This window comes from Bos taurus, chromosome 8 (genome assembly GCF_002263795.3).
Source record: "Bos taurus isolate L1 Dominette 01449 registration number 42190680 breed Hereford chromosome 8, ARS-UCD2.0, whole genome shotgun sequence".
NCBI classification, from domain to species: domain Eukaryota; kingdom Metazoa; phylum Chordata; class Mammalia; order Artiodactyla; family Bovidae; genus Bos; species Bos taurus.
In genome coordinates this window covers 101,344,699-101,359,227 of record NC_037335.1, presented here as the reverse complement: position 1 = coordinate 101,359,227, position 14,529 = coordinate 101,344,699, and the positions used below count along the sequence as shown (strand labels likewise).

Here is a 14,529-nt window from a genome sequence, read left to right as displayed (position 1 = left end):
ATTGTGGTTGCCAAGGGGGAGGAGAGATGGGGGAGGGATGGATTGGGAGTTTGGGGTTAGCAGATGCACACTGTCATACGTAAAATGGATAAACAACAAGGTCTACAGGGTCCTACAGCACAGGGAACTACATTCGATATCCTGTGATAAACCATAGGGAAAAGAGCACTAAAAATGTATATACGTAAATATATATATATATCTGAGAAGGCAATGGCACCCCACTCCAGTACTCTTGCCTGGAAAATCCCATGGATGGAGGAGCCTGGTGGGCTGCAGTCCATGGGGTCGCTAAGAGTCGGACACGACTGAGCAACTTCACTTTCACTTTTCACTTTCATGCATTGGAGAAGGAAATGGCAACCCACTCCAGTGTTCTTGCCTGGAGAATCCCAGGGACGGGGGAGCCTGGTGGGCTGCCGTCTATGGAGCTGCACAGAGTCGGACACGGCTGAAGCGACTTAGCAGCAGCAGCAGCATATATATTGGAATCACTTTGCTGTACAGCAGAAATTAACACAACATTGTAAGTCAACTATGCTTCAATTATTTAAAAAGTTTATTTCTTATTTTTAAAAAAAGAAGTCTTCATAATCTGGAATGATGAGCTGAACCTACTGAGATGAAATTTCAGAGGCAAATGTAAAGTCCTGTTGTTGGATTAAGTGAAAACTGAAACAACAAAGCAAATCACACAAGTATAGGATGGTGGTGGGAGACCACAGCTTAGCATCCAGTGTTGTGAAGAGTGAGTCTTGGTTCTCCAAACTGGTCACGTGATGACTAAAGCACTGTGTCCAGAATCAGACACCGCATAGTTGAGCATTCAGAGAAGACTGACTAGAGTGATGGGAGATACAAAACTAGTCATGTGAGGCCTGATGGAAGGAATTAGGAGGTTTTCATTGGAGAAGAAATGACTCAAAGGAATATAATGTGGACATCAAATATTTGGATGACTATTAGAGCCAGGGCCATCTCACTGGCTCAACTCCAGGGCATGCCATTTACATGGTAGTCTATGTGAACAGTAGAGCTGTGCATGGTGCGTCTGAATAACCAGAGTGCTACTCCTGCATGTGGGCAAGAGGATGCTATTCCACACAGCAGAAGCCCCTGAGATTGTATTTCAGCTCAATTTCAGCAAAAACTTCACATCTCCTTCAGTTCAGTTCAGTTCAGTTCAGTCGCTCAGTCGTGTCCGACTCTTTGCGACCCCATGAACTGCAGCACACCAGGCCTCTCTGTCCATCACCAACTCCCAGAGTTCACCCAAACCCATGTCTATTGAGTCGGTGATGCCATCCAACCATCTCATCCTCCGTGGTCCCCTTCTCCTCCTGCCCTCAATCTTTCCCAGCATCAGGGTCTTTTCCAATGAGTCAACTCTTCACATGAGGTGACCAAAGTATTGGAGTTTAAGCTTCAACATCAGTCCTTCCAATGAACACTCAGGACTGATCTCCTTTAGGATGGACTGGTTGGATCTCCTTGCATTCCAAGGGACTCTGAAGAGTCTTCGCCAATACCACAGTTCAAAAGCATCAATTCTTCAGCATTCAGCTTTCTTTATAATACAACTCTCACATCCATACATGACCACTGGAAAAACCATAGCCTTGACTAGATGGACCTTTGTTGGCAAAGTAATGTCTCTGCTTTTTAATATGCTATCTAGGTTGGTCATAACTTTCCTTCCAAGGAGTAAGTGTCTTTTAATTTCATGGCTGTAATCACCATCTGCAGTGATTTTGGAGCCCAGAAAAATAAAGTCAGCCACTGTTTCCACTGTTTCCCCATCTACTTGCCATGAAGTGATGGGACCGGATGCCATGAGATTCAGAGTAGAAGCTGGAAGGCCACGCGTCTTGGGATGTACAGTAGGGGGTTCTGGAAACAGAAAAACAGGAGAGTTTTATTGTATGATCTTTAATATTTTTCCAGTTCTGAGATTCACTAACCTCAGAGATGGGAGCTAACATTTATAGAGCTTCTCTTTGTGCTAAACATTGTGTTAGGTACTGTATGTGTGTGTTAGTCACTCAGTCGTGTCCGACTCTTTGTGACTCCATGGACTGTAGCCTGCCAGGCTCCTCTGTCCATGGAATTTTCCAGGCAAGAAAACTGGAGTGGGTTGCCATTTCCTTCTCCAAGGTACTATATATACCTGATTCAATCTTCAAAGCCACCCTACCAAGTGGTTGCTGTTATCCTTAATTGACAGATGAAGAAATTGAGACAGGTTAATTATATGTCCATAGTCATCCAATGATTAAGTAGCTTAGCCAGTATTTAAACGTGGGATTATATGACTTATTTCTTCCTGGACCCCTGGGGCTTGGGAGGAAAGCTAACCACCTGACCCGCTCCAGGACTAGTTGGGCAGCAGGGTGATCCTGGGTAGCAGTGGTCCATATCAATATTACAGTCAGGGGGCTTGTGGAAGAAAGTTCACAGGAGAGAACACGGAGCCATAGCTGTGGGTTCTATTGACTGGTCAGTTGTACCCATGTCTTAGAGGAAAGATTTTATTCGTTGTCAGAGTTGAACTTGCTGGATCAGACTCTTACTCTGTTCTTTCCCTTGTATTGTCTCTTCCCTGAGAGAGGGAGAGAGGAAAGAAACAGGGTCCCTGATGGCATCTTCCCTTTTGGACCTAAGGATGTGAGTCAGCAGTCTCTTTATCCCGCCTCTTCCCCTAAGACACTGAAACCCAGGTCCTGATGGTGACTCTGTGGGCTCATAAGCAGCCCCAGGATTGCCTGCATGGAACCATTGACAACCTGGAGCAAGTCACTGGGAGCTTCCACATACCTGATAAACTAGAAAGCATGATCTTTGAGTCATTCCTCCTTTACACAACCATCTGCACTGTAGATCGTGGGTGTGCACCACGTGTCACCACATGCCAGAGTCACGCCTCTCCTCCGTGGCTGCATTAGCTGGGCTGGCTGGCTCTTGAGGCCTTGGGAAGATGACTGTTGACTTGGAAAAATCAATTACCTAATGAGCCATATCAAGACTGCCATTCCTACCTGCTAATAATTCTTCAGTGTGAGAATTTGGTTGTGGGCTGATGTTATGTTTTGTGCAATTCCTTTTAATTTCTCTGGAGCCACCCCTGTTGATATGTACTCACACCTAGGATTAAAGTCTACTTATTATCTTGAGAGTCCCTTGGACTGCAAGGAGATCCAACCAGTCCATTCTGAAGGAGATCAGCCCTGGGATTTCTTTGGAAGGAATGATGCTAAAGCTGAAACTCCAGTACTTTGGCCACCTCATGTGAAGAATTGACTCATTGGAAAAGACTCTGATGCTGGGAGGGATTGGGGGCAGGAGGAGAAGGGGAAGACAGAGGATGAGATGGCTGGATGGCATCACTGACTCGATGGATGTGAGTCTGAGTGAACTCTGGGAGTTGGTGATGGACAGGGAGGCCCGGTGTGCTGTGATTCATGGGGTCGTAAAGAGTCGGACACGACTGAGTGACTAATCTGATCTGATCTGATTATCAGAGGGAAACACCTGTCCTCAGAGTGAGCACAGCTAAAGTGACAGTCAGCGACTCATCTCTCACTTCCTTTTAGGCTCTCAAAAGCACAGTTTCTTTCTGGACTTGCTGTTTTTCCATCTGAATTATTCCCTGCCATCCAGGCACTCTGTGAAAGTGAAGTCGCTCAGTTGTGTCCGATTCTTTGCGATCCCATGGACTGTAGCCTACCAGGCTCCTCTGTCCATGGGATTTTCCAGGCCAAGAGTGCTGGAGTGGATTGCCATTTCCTTCTCCAGGGGACCTTCCCAACCCAGGAATCAAACCCAGATCTCCTGCATTGTTGGCAGACGCTTTACCATCTGAACCACCAGGGAAACCCATTTCCTTCTAAACCCCACCAATATTTCTGTTCCTCCCCTTACTCCCACCCAAATTCTTTCCATGTAGGTAGATTTGCCACAGGATCGTAAAAATTGGCACTGCAGATAAGGAAATAAAGCAGAGGGAGGCTCAAGCTACATAAAAGAGCAAGTGAAATGCTCTTGACACCCAATTATTATGCACCCTTAAATGAAGAACTGTTGTAATGTGTGACAGGAATAATGGGAAGGACATTGATAGAAAGGCAGTGCCTATCCTTACTTTACTAGAAGATTCTAATGTTGTCTTGGAATTCACCAAGCCCAGAACATTATGGATAAAGGCTAAAGGAAATGGCAAGAATGCCAGAAGTGGAACTATGGTATGTACACTGGGTAACAACCCATGGTGGGCCCTGATCCCCAGCTCTGGATGCTCTTCAGATGCTTCCAGGGGTGACCCTAAAGCAGAAGGACAGTTTGGGCTTAATACTTTTTAAAAAAATACTTATTTATTTGGTTTGTCAGGTCTTAGTTTCCTTGCAGAACTTAAACTCCTCAGTTGTAGCATACAGGCTTATTTGCTCCCTAGCATGTGGGATCTGTTCCCCGACCAGGGATCCGAACCACACCCCCTGCCTTATAAGGTGGATTTTCAACCACAGGGACACTAGGGAAGTCCCTGGGTCTAGTTCTTTACAGGCATCTCACACATCTCTGCTTCCCCATCTCACACAATGTGCCCTGTACTGGGAGGTCTGCCTCTTTCTTCTATAGCATTTGTTTGCTACACGTCATCTTTCTGCATTCACTAAAGGTACTGTGTTTGTTTGTTTGGCTGTGTTGTGAGGCTTGTTGGATCTTAGTTCCCTGACTGAGGATAGAACCTGTGTCCTCAGTAGTGAAAGCTTAGAGTCCAAACCACGGGACAGCCAGGAAAGTCCCATGAAGGTAGTGCTTGGATGCTGAGTCTGGCAATAGCTGAGTGAGGCTGACACACTGATTCTCTAACCCAAGGGCTCTTAGGATGCACTCTGCTAGAACTCTTCTCTTCTCCCATCCAAGTACTAACCAGCCCTGACCCTGCTTAACTTTCAAGATCAGATGAGATCAAGTGTGTTCCAGTGATATGGCCATAGACTCCTCCTTTTCTCTGAAAGAAAGAGATTCAACATAAAGTTTGCTACATGTAGGAGTATACCCATAGATGAAATTCCTAAAAGTGGAACTATTAGGTCATAAGGCATGTGATTTGTAATTTTCATACCCCAAATTGTACCAAAGCAGAATTCCACTAGCAGTCTCTGAGAGTTTCTTTTTCTGTGCCTTTGTAAATAAAATGGACTTTTAAACTTTGCCAGTTTTATAGGTGAGAATATAAAATAAAGTTTGTATCTAATTATGAAAATTCATTCTTTCATCACCAGAGACTCTTTGGGAGAAGGAGACCTGCAGATGCTTCCTAGGGGTTGACTCATACCACCAAGGGTCAAGGGGATAGAAGGAAGGATGGGGAAAGGAGAGAGGCAAGAGGAGAGAAGAGTGGCAGAGAGCAAAACAGAGGTGAGGAGGGGGAGGAAGTAGTGTAGCAGTCGGTGGGGGCAGATCAGAGTACAGCTAAAGGTTCTATTTCTGAGCTCACATGGGGCTTTCCTATTCTCTCCCCATTGGACTTATCTCCCTCCATGTGACACAAATATTTCCACCCAGCAGCTCCACTTCCTATAAATAGGGAGTTATGCTCTGGACTTTAAAGCCTCTTTTTAAAAAAATTATTTATTTTTATTAAAAATATTTTTAAATTATTTATTTAAATTTTATTTATAATTATTTATATTTTTGGCTGCCCTGGCTCTTCACTGCTGCATGCAGGCTTTCTCTAGTTGCAGCGAGCAGGGCCTACCCTTAGCTGGGATGCACGGGCTTCTCACTGCACTGGCTTCTCTTGTTGTGGAGCACAGGCTCTAGGGGCATGGGCTTCAGTCGTCATGGCATGTGGGCTCTAGAGTGTGCAGCCGCTGTAGCTGTGGTACATGGGCTTAGTTGCCCCATAGCATGTAGAATCTTCCTGGACCAGGGATCGAACCCATGTCTCCTCCATTGGCAGGCAGACTCTTAACCACTGGACCACCAGGGAGGTACCATTTAAGTATCTTGATTGCTTATTCCCATGCTAGGATCTCAGGATGGACACTGGACACGGATGCAATGACTGGCCAAGAAATCCCTGCTTAGAATGTCAGGGGAAAATGGAAAAAAAAAAAGGAACTGGCAAGCTATCTATTCACAGAGGCTTCTAAACTATATCACTGATTATTCAGTATGAAAGAAATGACCACAGGGAATTCTGGGTTAATCAGAAGATCTCAGAGGGGATACCACTGTTGGGTCAAAAATTCTAACGCTAATGTGTACGTTGGTATATGGCGTTGCCAGTAAAAAGGCTAGTGGATTAGCCTTTTCAGGTTGTAAGTACAAATGGGGCTTATTCAGATCATGCTGAGTGTTGATGGTTTATGAAGTTATATGTTTTAAGGAAGGGTGGTATCTTGACCATACAGCCAGATTTCTGGTGATCCTATAAACAGCCAAATAGCTACCCTCCCCAGGGCCCAGAACATTGTTTGGTAATTGGAAGGTAATATAGGGTCCTATGTGAGTCTGGCAACTGAGTGCTCTTTACCCTTCCTTCTGCTCCAAGAGGAACAAATTTCTACCCAAGAGCTTCACCATCCTTCGAATCCAGCTTCTTCATCTTTTTGTCTATTGTCCACATCTCTACCTAAAAAAAATGCCCTTTACTCTCTACCTGACCTCACTCTCTCTGCTCACTCATAGCTTCAGCTCAGGCCTCTTGCTGCGTTTCTCTGTGTCTTTTGCCCCTCCTGTCAACTGTTCCGTATCCAATGTCTCATATTCAAAAATCCTCAAAAGATAATATCTGATTGATTGGCCTACTGCCCAGTTTAGAGACCAGCTTATAGCCTGGCTACCCTTGCATCAGATACCGATTCAGTCAGCAGTGTCAGCATGGGACCTAAAAATGAGAAAGCCTCAGAAGGGGCTCATGAGTATGGGGCTGAACTCATTAGACTTCTTTAGGACTACCTGCCTAAACGTCTGAGTTCACACTCCAGCTCCCATACAACAGTAACTGCTTCCCTTAGGACCTTGACAGACAGGCCTGTCAGGTATGCAGGTATTTAGTGTACACTATCTCTGAGGTTCTTTACCACCTTGATTGGTGATTCCATCAGTCCCCAAATTACAACACATCTACTCTTCCAGGCTACTGGTCCTCCTTGCTATAGGGTTGCCACACTTACTGACTGTTCTAGTTAAGACGAAGATCACTATCTTTCTTTCCTCACTAGAAAGTCTTGTGTTATTGCCTCAGCTGATGCTCCATGACCAGGATGTTGCAATGTGGGAAGTGCACTGCGGAGAGGGAGGCACGTTTGCTCTCCTTTCGTTACACTGTCTCAGAGGAGAAGAGAAATTTGGGGTAAATATGTTCAGTTCTTCTGCGCTCCCTGGGGGAGGGAAAGTGACTAATGGGAAGAGTAACAATGTGGAAATCCATCTTTGGAGCAGCCTTCTCTCAGCAATGGCAGGAAGTGAAGAGGAACTAAAAAGCGTCTTGATGAAAGTGAAAGTGGAGAGTGAAAAAGTTGGCTTAAAGCTCAACATTCAGAAAATGAAGATCATGGCATCCGGTCCCACGACTTCATGCGAAATAGATGGGGAAACAGTGGAAACAGTGTCAGACTTTATTTTTCTGGGCTCCAAAATCACTGCAGATGGTGACTGCAGCCATGAAATTAAAAGACGCTTACTCCTTGAAAGGAAAGTTATGACCAACCTAGACAGCATATTCAAAAGCAGAGACATTACTTTGCCAACAAAGGTTCGTCTAGTCACGGCTATGGTTTTTCCTGTGGTCATGTATGGATGTGGGAGTTGGACTGTGAAGAAGGCTGAGCACCGAAGAATTGATGCTTTTGAACTGTGGTGTTGGAGAAGACTCTTGAGAGTCCCTTGGACTGCAAGGAGATCCAACCAGTCCATTCTGAAGGAGATCAGCCCTGGGATTTCTTTGGAAGCAAAGATGCTAAAGCTGAAACTCCAGTACTTTGGCCACCTCATGCGAAGAGTTGACTCATTGGGAAAGATTCTGATGCTGGGAGGGATTGGGGGCAGGAGGAGAAGGGGACGACAGAGGATGAGATGGCTGGATGGCATCACTGACTCGATGGACGTGAGTCTCGGTGAACCCCGGGAGATGGTGAAGGACAGGGAGGCCTGGCGTGCTGTGATTCATGGGGTCGCAAAGAGTCGGACGTGACTGAGCGATTGATCTGATCTGATCTGATCTCTCAGCAAACTCAGGTTCTTTGCTCCTTCGTGCAGCGAATTTACCAGTGTTCTAGAGAGGAATGATCACAATTTGGGGGAAAATAAAAAGTCTGGGGATGTGAAGCCATAGTCTCCTTTATCAGCCATAAAGCTCTTATTTTGATCTTGGTCTGAGGAATGCCTACAACTACATCTTTGGGAGCTGACTTAAGAGGGAGAAGTCTGAGTAATGAGCACCATCTCTTTCCCAAAACACTGCCGTCACTGGGCCCGGATGCTTGAGAAAGCATGTCACCCCAGCTCTGAGTACAGGATACGGTGATTTGCCTTAAGAGTCCCAAAGTAAAACCTGAGAAAAGAAGGACACGCTCGCTGCAGGAATACTGGCCTCTACCAGGGAGTCCCAGGTCCACGACTCTACCCAGAAAGGTACTCCCTCCCCTCACCTTCCTCTGTGGCTTAATGCATTTAAACATGCACTAGTTTTGGTGTCAGAAGATTTGAACTCAAACTTCAGCCGTGCTGATTATTAGCTGCATAACTTCGCACAGGTGAGTATACTTCCGAGTCTCAGTTTCTCCATCTTTAAAATGGGCCTTGTGATACCTACTTCAGAGAGTCCTTGTGAAGATTTCATTCAATGAGAAAACAAGCGGGAACCATGTTTGTCAGCTCTACCGTTGGCAGTGAAAGTGAAGTCACTCAGTCGTGTCCGACTCTTTGCGACCCCATGGACTGTAGCCTACCAGGCTCTTCCGTCCATGGGATTTTCCAGGCAAGAGTACTGGAGTGGGTTGCCATTGCCTTCTTCAGGGGATCTTCCCAGCCCAGAGATCGAACCTGGGTCTCCTGCTTTGCAGGCAGACGCTTTACCCTCTGAGCCACCAGAGAAGCCCTACCGTTGGCAGTGGTTGCCATCAATTCTGAGGATGAGGGACTTCCCTGATGGTCAGGTGGTTAAAAATCTGCCTTCCAATGCAGGGGACACAGGATCGATCCCTGGTTTGGGAACTAAGATCCCGTGTGCCAGGGCACAACCAAGCCCCTGACTACTGAGCCCACATGCCACAACTGGAGAGCCTGAGCACCACGGTGAAGCTCCCACATGCCTCAGTTAAGACCAGATGCAGCCAAATAAATAAATGTTTACAAAAAAAGAGAAAACAAAACCACACAAAAAAGCTTGAGGATAAGCACACTCTCTTTACCCACCCACCTCCCTCTGCTTTCCTATTAGATTCTTGTGGTCCCAGGAAGGAGGCGAAAAAGACACAGTCGTTCTCTCCATAAATGTACCATTGTTAAGTTTCCCATGAGTCCCTTGATATAGAGCAAAAGAAGAACTGGAGCCTCAGCCAGGCCAACTGGGGCCAAATTAACCTTGCAAGTGGGAATTCTGAAAAGAGTAGGGAATCTGTTTGTGGCTCTCATCATCTGTAAAATGAATATAGTCATGCCAAACTCATTAGGTTCTTGGAAGCAAGAAATAGGCTTATGGACCTGGCATGTGATTAGATCATCAAATGTTACTTTTCTTTTTTTCATTAAACACTGAGTAAGACACTCTGTCCATGGAATTCTTCTCCAGGCAAGAATACTGAAGTGGGCAGCCATTCCCTTCTCCAAGGAATCTTCCTGACTAGGGATTGAATCCAGGTCTCCTGCATTGCAGGTGGATTATTTACAATTTGAGCCACCAGGGAAGCCTAAGTAAGACACTACTCCTCAGAAATGTTTCTTATGGAATGAACTTGCTCTGCGTAAGTGCAACTTTTGAGGCCCTCACTACAAAGGAAGTGAGCAAATGTCAAAGCAAACCTTGAATTCAGATCAAGAAGATACAGTCATGTGACATCTTAGACAGATTTGAGTTTGATCATTCTTTCAAAAGGAGACTTCCACGGGGTCGCTGTGTTTAAGACTCCACACTCCCGAAGCAGGGGTCCCAGGTTCAATCCCTGTTCAGGGAGCTAGATAGCACATGCGACAACGAAAGATCCCACGTGTCTTGACTAAGACTCAGCACAGCCAGATAAGTAAATATTGAGGGCTTCCCAGGAGGCATAAGTAGTAAAGAACATGCCTGCCAATGCAGGAGATGTAAGAGATGAGGGTTCAATCCCTGGGTGGGGAAGATCCCCTGGAAAAGGAAATCGCAACCCATTCCAGTATTCTTGCCTAGAGGATTCCATGGACAGGGGAGCTGTACAGTCCAGCAGGTTGCACAGAATTGGACGTGACTGAGCAGCTTTGCACAAGTATGTTCTTTCAAATACCAGAAAAAAAAAAATGATTAGCAGTGACTTTTCATAGATTAAAAGTAATTAGAAAGCCTTGTGAGTTCTGTGCCCACAGTCAAGCTGGGAATGATATTGAGATCCACCTCTGCTCTCCTGGATCTAGACCCCTGCTCTAGCCTAAGCCTCAGTGTCTCCACCTAAAATAGAGTGAAGGTCTCTTCATTTACCTGGTCTTGGCCTTAACAGAACTCATCTCAGGTCCTTCCTTCAAACAGCTTCCCTACTGTTGCCAGTTCAATTCTCCCAGTGTAATTATATCCGTTCCCTGCTCAGAAACCTGAGCCAGTTCCATAATCACACTTCCTAGATTTGCCTTCATTTTCTTCTTTTCATGTGTCCTTCAGCCCTTTCAATGCAACTGGTACCTAGATGAATCAGGCAGAGTCATCAGTTGCAAGAGAAAGAAACTGTATCTGGATATAGGGCACTTTGTAGATTAATTGACAAGACCAGAGAACAAGTCACTGCTCCACATTTCCAGGGACCCAAAACCGTGCCTCAGAACTCAATTTATGAGAAAATCACCCAAGTTGCTTCCCCTGAACACTAACCAAATACTGTGGTTTCTCTGCTGTCACTTCTATGTCAGAAATTCGATTTTATTGCAAACAAAACAGCAGCTAACATCTGTGGCAGCTCTTAACCAAGAACTCAGCCTTGAGGACTCTGAGAGTCAGATACTAGTTACTTTCAGTTCAGTTCAGTAGCTCAGTTGTGTCTGACTCTTTGCGACCCCATGGATCGCAGCACACCAGGCCTCCCTGTCCATCACCAACTCCCGGAGTTTACTCAAACTGATGTCGTGATGCCATCCAGCCATTTCATCCTCTGTCATCCCCTTCTCCTCCTACCCCCAATCCCTCCCAGCATCAGAGTCTTTTCCAATGAGTCAACTCTTCGCATGAGGTGGCCAAAGTACTGGAGTTTCAGCTTTAGCATCTTTCCTTCCAAAGAAATCCCAGGGCTGATCTCCTTCAGAATGGACTGGTTGGATCCCTTTGCAGTCCAAGGCACTCTCAAGAGTCTTCTCCAACACCACAGTTCAAAAGCATCAATTCTTCGGGGCTCAGCTTTCTTCACAGTCCAACTCTCACATCCATACATGACTACTGGAGAAACTATAGCCTTGACTAGACGGACCTTTGTTGGCAAAGTAATGTCTCTGTTTTTCAATATTCTATCTAGGTTGGTCATAACTTTCCTTCCAAGGAGTAAGTGTCTTAATTTCATGGCTGCAATCACCATCTGCAGTGATTTTGGAACCCCCAAAAAATAAAGTCTGACACTGTTTCCACTGTTTCCCCATCTATTTCCCATGACGTGATGGGACCAGATGCCATGATCTTTGTTTTCTGAATGTTGAGTCTTAAGCCAACTTTTTCACTCTCCTCTTTCACTTTCATCAAGAGGCTCTTTAGTTCCTCTTCACTTTCTGCCATAAGGGTGGTGTCATCTGCATATCTGAGGTTATTGATATTTCTCCCGGGCAATCTTGATTCTAGCTTGTGCTTCTTCCAGCCCAGGGTTTCTCATGTACTCTGCGTATAAGTTAAATAAGCAGGGTGACAATATACAGCCTTGACGTACTCCTTTTCCTATTTGGAACCAGTCTGTTGTTCCATGTCCAGGTCTAACTGTTGCTTCCTGACCTGCATATAGGTTTCTCAAGAGGCAGGTCAGGTGGTCTGGTATTCCCATCTCTTTCAGAATTGTCCACAGTTTATTGTGATACACACAGTTAAAGGCTTTGGCCTAGTCAATAAAGCAGAAATAGATGTTTTTCTGGAACTCTCTTCCTTTTTCCATGATCCAGCGGGTGTTGGCAATTTGATCTCTGGTTCCTCTGCCTTTTCTAAAACCAGCTTGAGCATCTGGAAGTTTACGGTTCACTTATTGCTGAAGTCTGACCTGGAGAATGTTGAGCATTACTTTACTAGCGTGTGAGAAGAGTGCAATTGTGTGGTAGTTTGAGCATTCTTTGGCATTGCCTTTCTTTGGGAATGGAATGAAAACTGACCTTTTCCAGACCTGTGGCCACTGCTGAGTTTTCCAAATTTGCTGGCATATTGAGTGCAGCACTTTCACAGCATCATCTTTCAGGATTTGAAATAGCTCAACTGGAATTCCATCACCTCCACTAGCTTTGTTAGTAGTGATGCTTCCTAAGGCCCACTTGACTTCACATTCCAGGATGTCTGGCTCTAGGTGAGTGATCACACCATCGTGATTATCTGGGTCATGAAGCTCTTTTTTGTAGTTTTCTGTGTATTCTTGCCACCTCTTCTGAGTATCTTCTGCTTCTGTTAGGTCCATACCATTTCTGTCCTTTATCGAGCCCATCTTTGCATAAAATGTTCCCTTGGTATCTCTGATTTTCTTGAAGAGATCTCTAGTCTTTCCCATTCTGTTGTTTTCCTCTATTTCTTTGCATTGATCACCGAGGAAGGCTTTCTTATCTCTCCTTGCTATTCTTTGGAACTCTGCATTCAGATGCTTATATCTTTCCTTTTCTCCTTTGCTTTTCACTTCTCTTCTTTTCACAGCTATTTGTAAGGCCTCCCCAGACAGCCATTTTGCTTTTTTGCATTTCTTTTCCATGGGGATGGTCTTGATCCCTGTCTCCTGTACAATGTCACGAACCTCATTCCATAGTTCATCAGGCACTCTATCTATCAGATCTAGGCCCTTAAATCTATTTCTCACTTCCACTGTATAATCATAAGGGATTTGATTTAGGTCATACCTGAATGGTCTAGTGGTTTTCCCTACTTTCTTCAATTTAAGTCTGAATTTGGCAACAAGGAGTTCATGATCTGAGCCACAGTCAGCTCCTGGTCTTGTTTTTGCTGACTGTATAGAGCGTCTCCATCTTTGGCTGCAAAGAATATAATCGATCTGATTTCGGTGTTGACCATCTGGTGATGTCCATGTGTAGAGTCTTCTCTTGTGTTGTTGGAAGAGGGTGTTTGCTATGACCAGTGCATTCTCTTGGCAAAACTCTATTAGCCTTTGCCTTGCTTCATTCTGTACTCCAAGGCCAAATTTTCCTGTTACTCCAGGTGTTTCTTGACTTCCTACTTTTGCATTCCAGTCCCCTATAATGAAAAGGACATCTTTTTTGGGTGTTAGTTCTAAAAAGTCTTGTTACTTTGCTGAGAGAGAAAAAAAAAAAAAAACGTGCACTACTACGTCCTTATATTGGGCACTTGAAATCAATATCTCCATGGATAAGCCTACTTGGTAGAGTCTGGGTTATGCGTGTCTGACTTTTTGTGACTATACAGTCCATGGAATTCTCTAGGCCAGAATACTGGAGTGGGTAGCCTTTCCCGTCTCCAGGGGATCTTCCCAGCTCAGGGATCAAACCCAGGTCTCCTGCATTGTAGGTGGATTCTTTACCAGCTGAGCTATCAAGGAAGCCCTCTTTATGCCACAATTGCCAGAAAAGCTGCGGCAGAGGGCCTTTGGGGCTTTCATCTTAGGGGTAGGGAGTGGAACTTTTAAGGTGTTTTTTATTCTTATTGATTAGTTGCTCAGTCTTGTCTGACTCTTTGTGACCCCATGGACTGTAGCCCTCCAGACTCCTCTGTCCATGGGATTTTCAGTGGAGAATACTGGAGTGGGTTGCCATGTCTTCCTTCTGGGGATCTTCCTGACCCAGGGATTGAACCTGCTTCTCCTGCATGTTTCTCCTGCATTGCAGGCGGATTCTTTTACCCCTGAGTCACCAGACAAGCTCTATAAGGTAGTAAATTTCTAAAATATACCAAGGCTGCTCAAAAATTTAAAGGGCAGCTACAAAATTTGACAAAATATCTACAGCATAGCCAATCCTTTGTTTGCCCACCATCAGCACAGACCATCTATTATTCTTAAGCTTACCAATAAAAACTTTCCTGCCAGAGATAATCCAACTACTCCTCAAATAAAAACAGGTATATACACTGTCCAGAAAAGGAGACAAGTCAAGGTCTCGTTAGTTAGGGCATGCAGTTTCAAGCCCAGGATTTACGGGTGA

General features: G+C 45.0%; 1 long non-coding RNA gene across 1 annotated transcript; it reads right to left on the bottom strand.

The window, feature by feature from the left end:
- Positions 1-213: 213 nt before the first annotated feature.
- On the bottom strand, positions 214-13,166 carry LOC132346010 (uncharacterized). Its single transcript, XR_009495685.1, has 2 exons — positions 2,815-13,166; positions 214-1,890 (listed from the first exon to the last, which is right to left on the bottom strand). It is a non-coding gene; the product is annotated as an uncharacterized lncRNA (long non-coding RNA).
- Between the last annotated feature and the right edge of the window lie 1,363 nt (positions 13,167-14,529).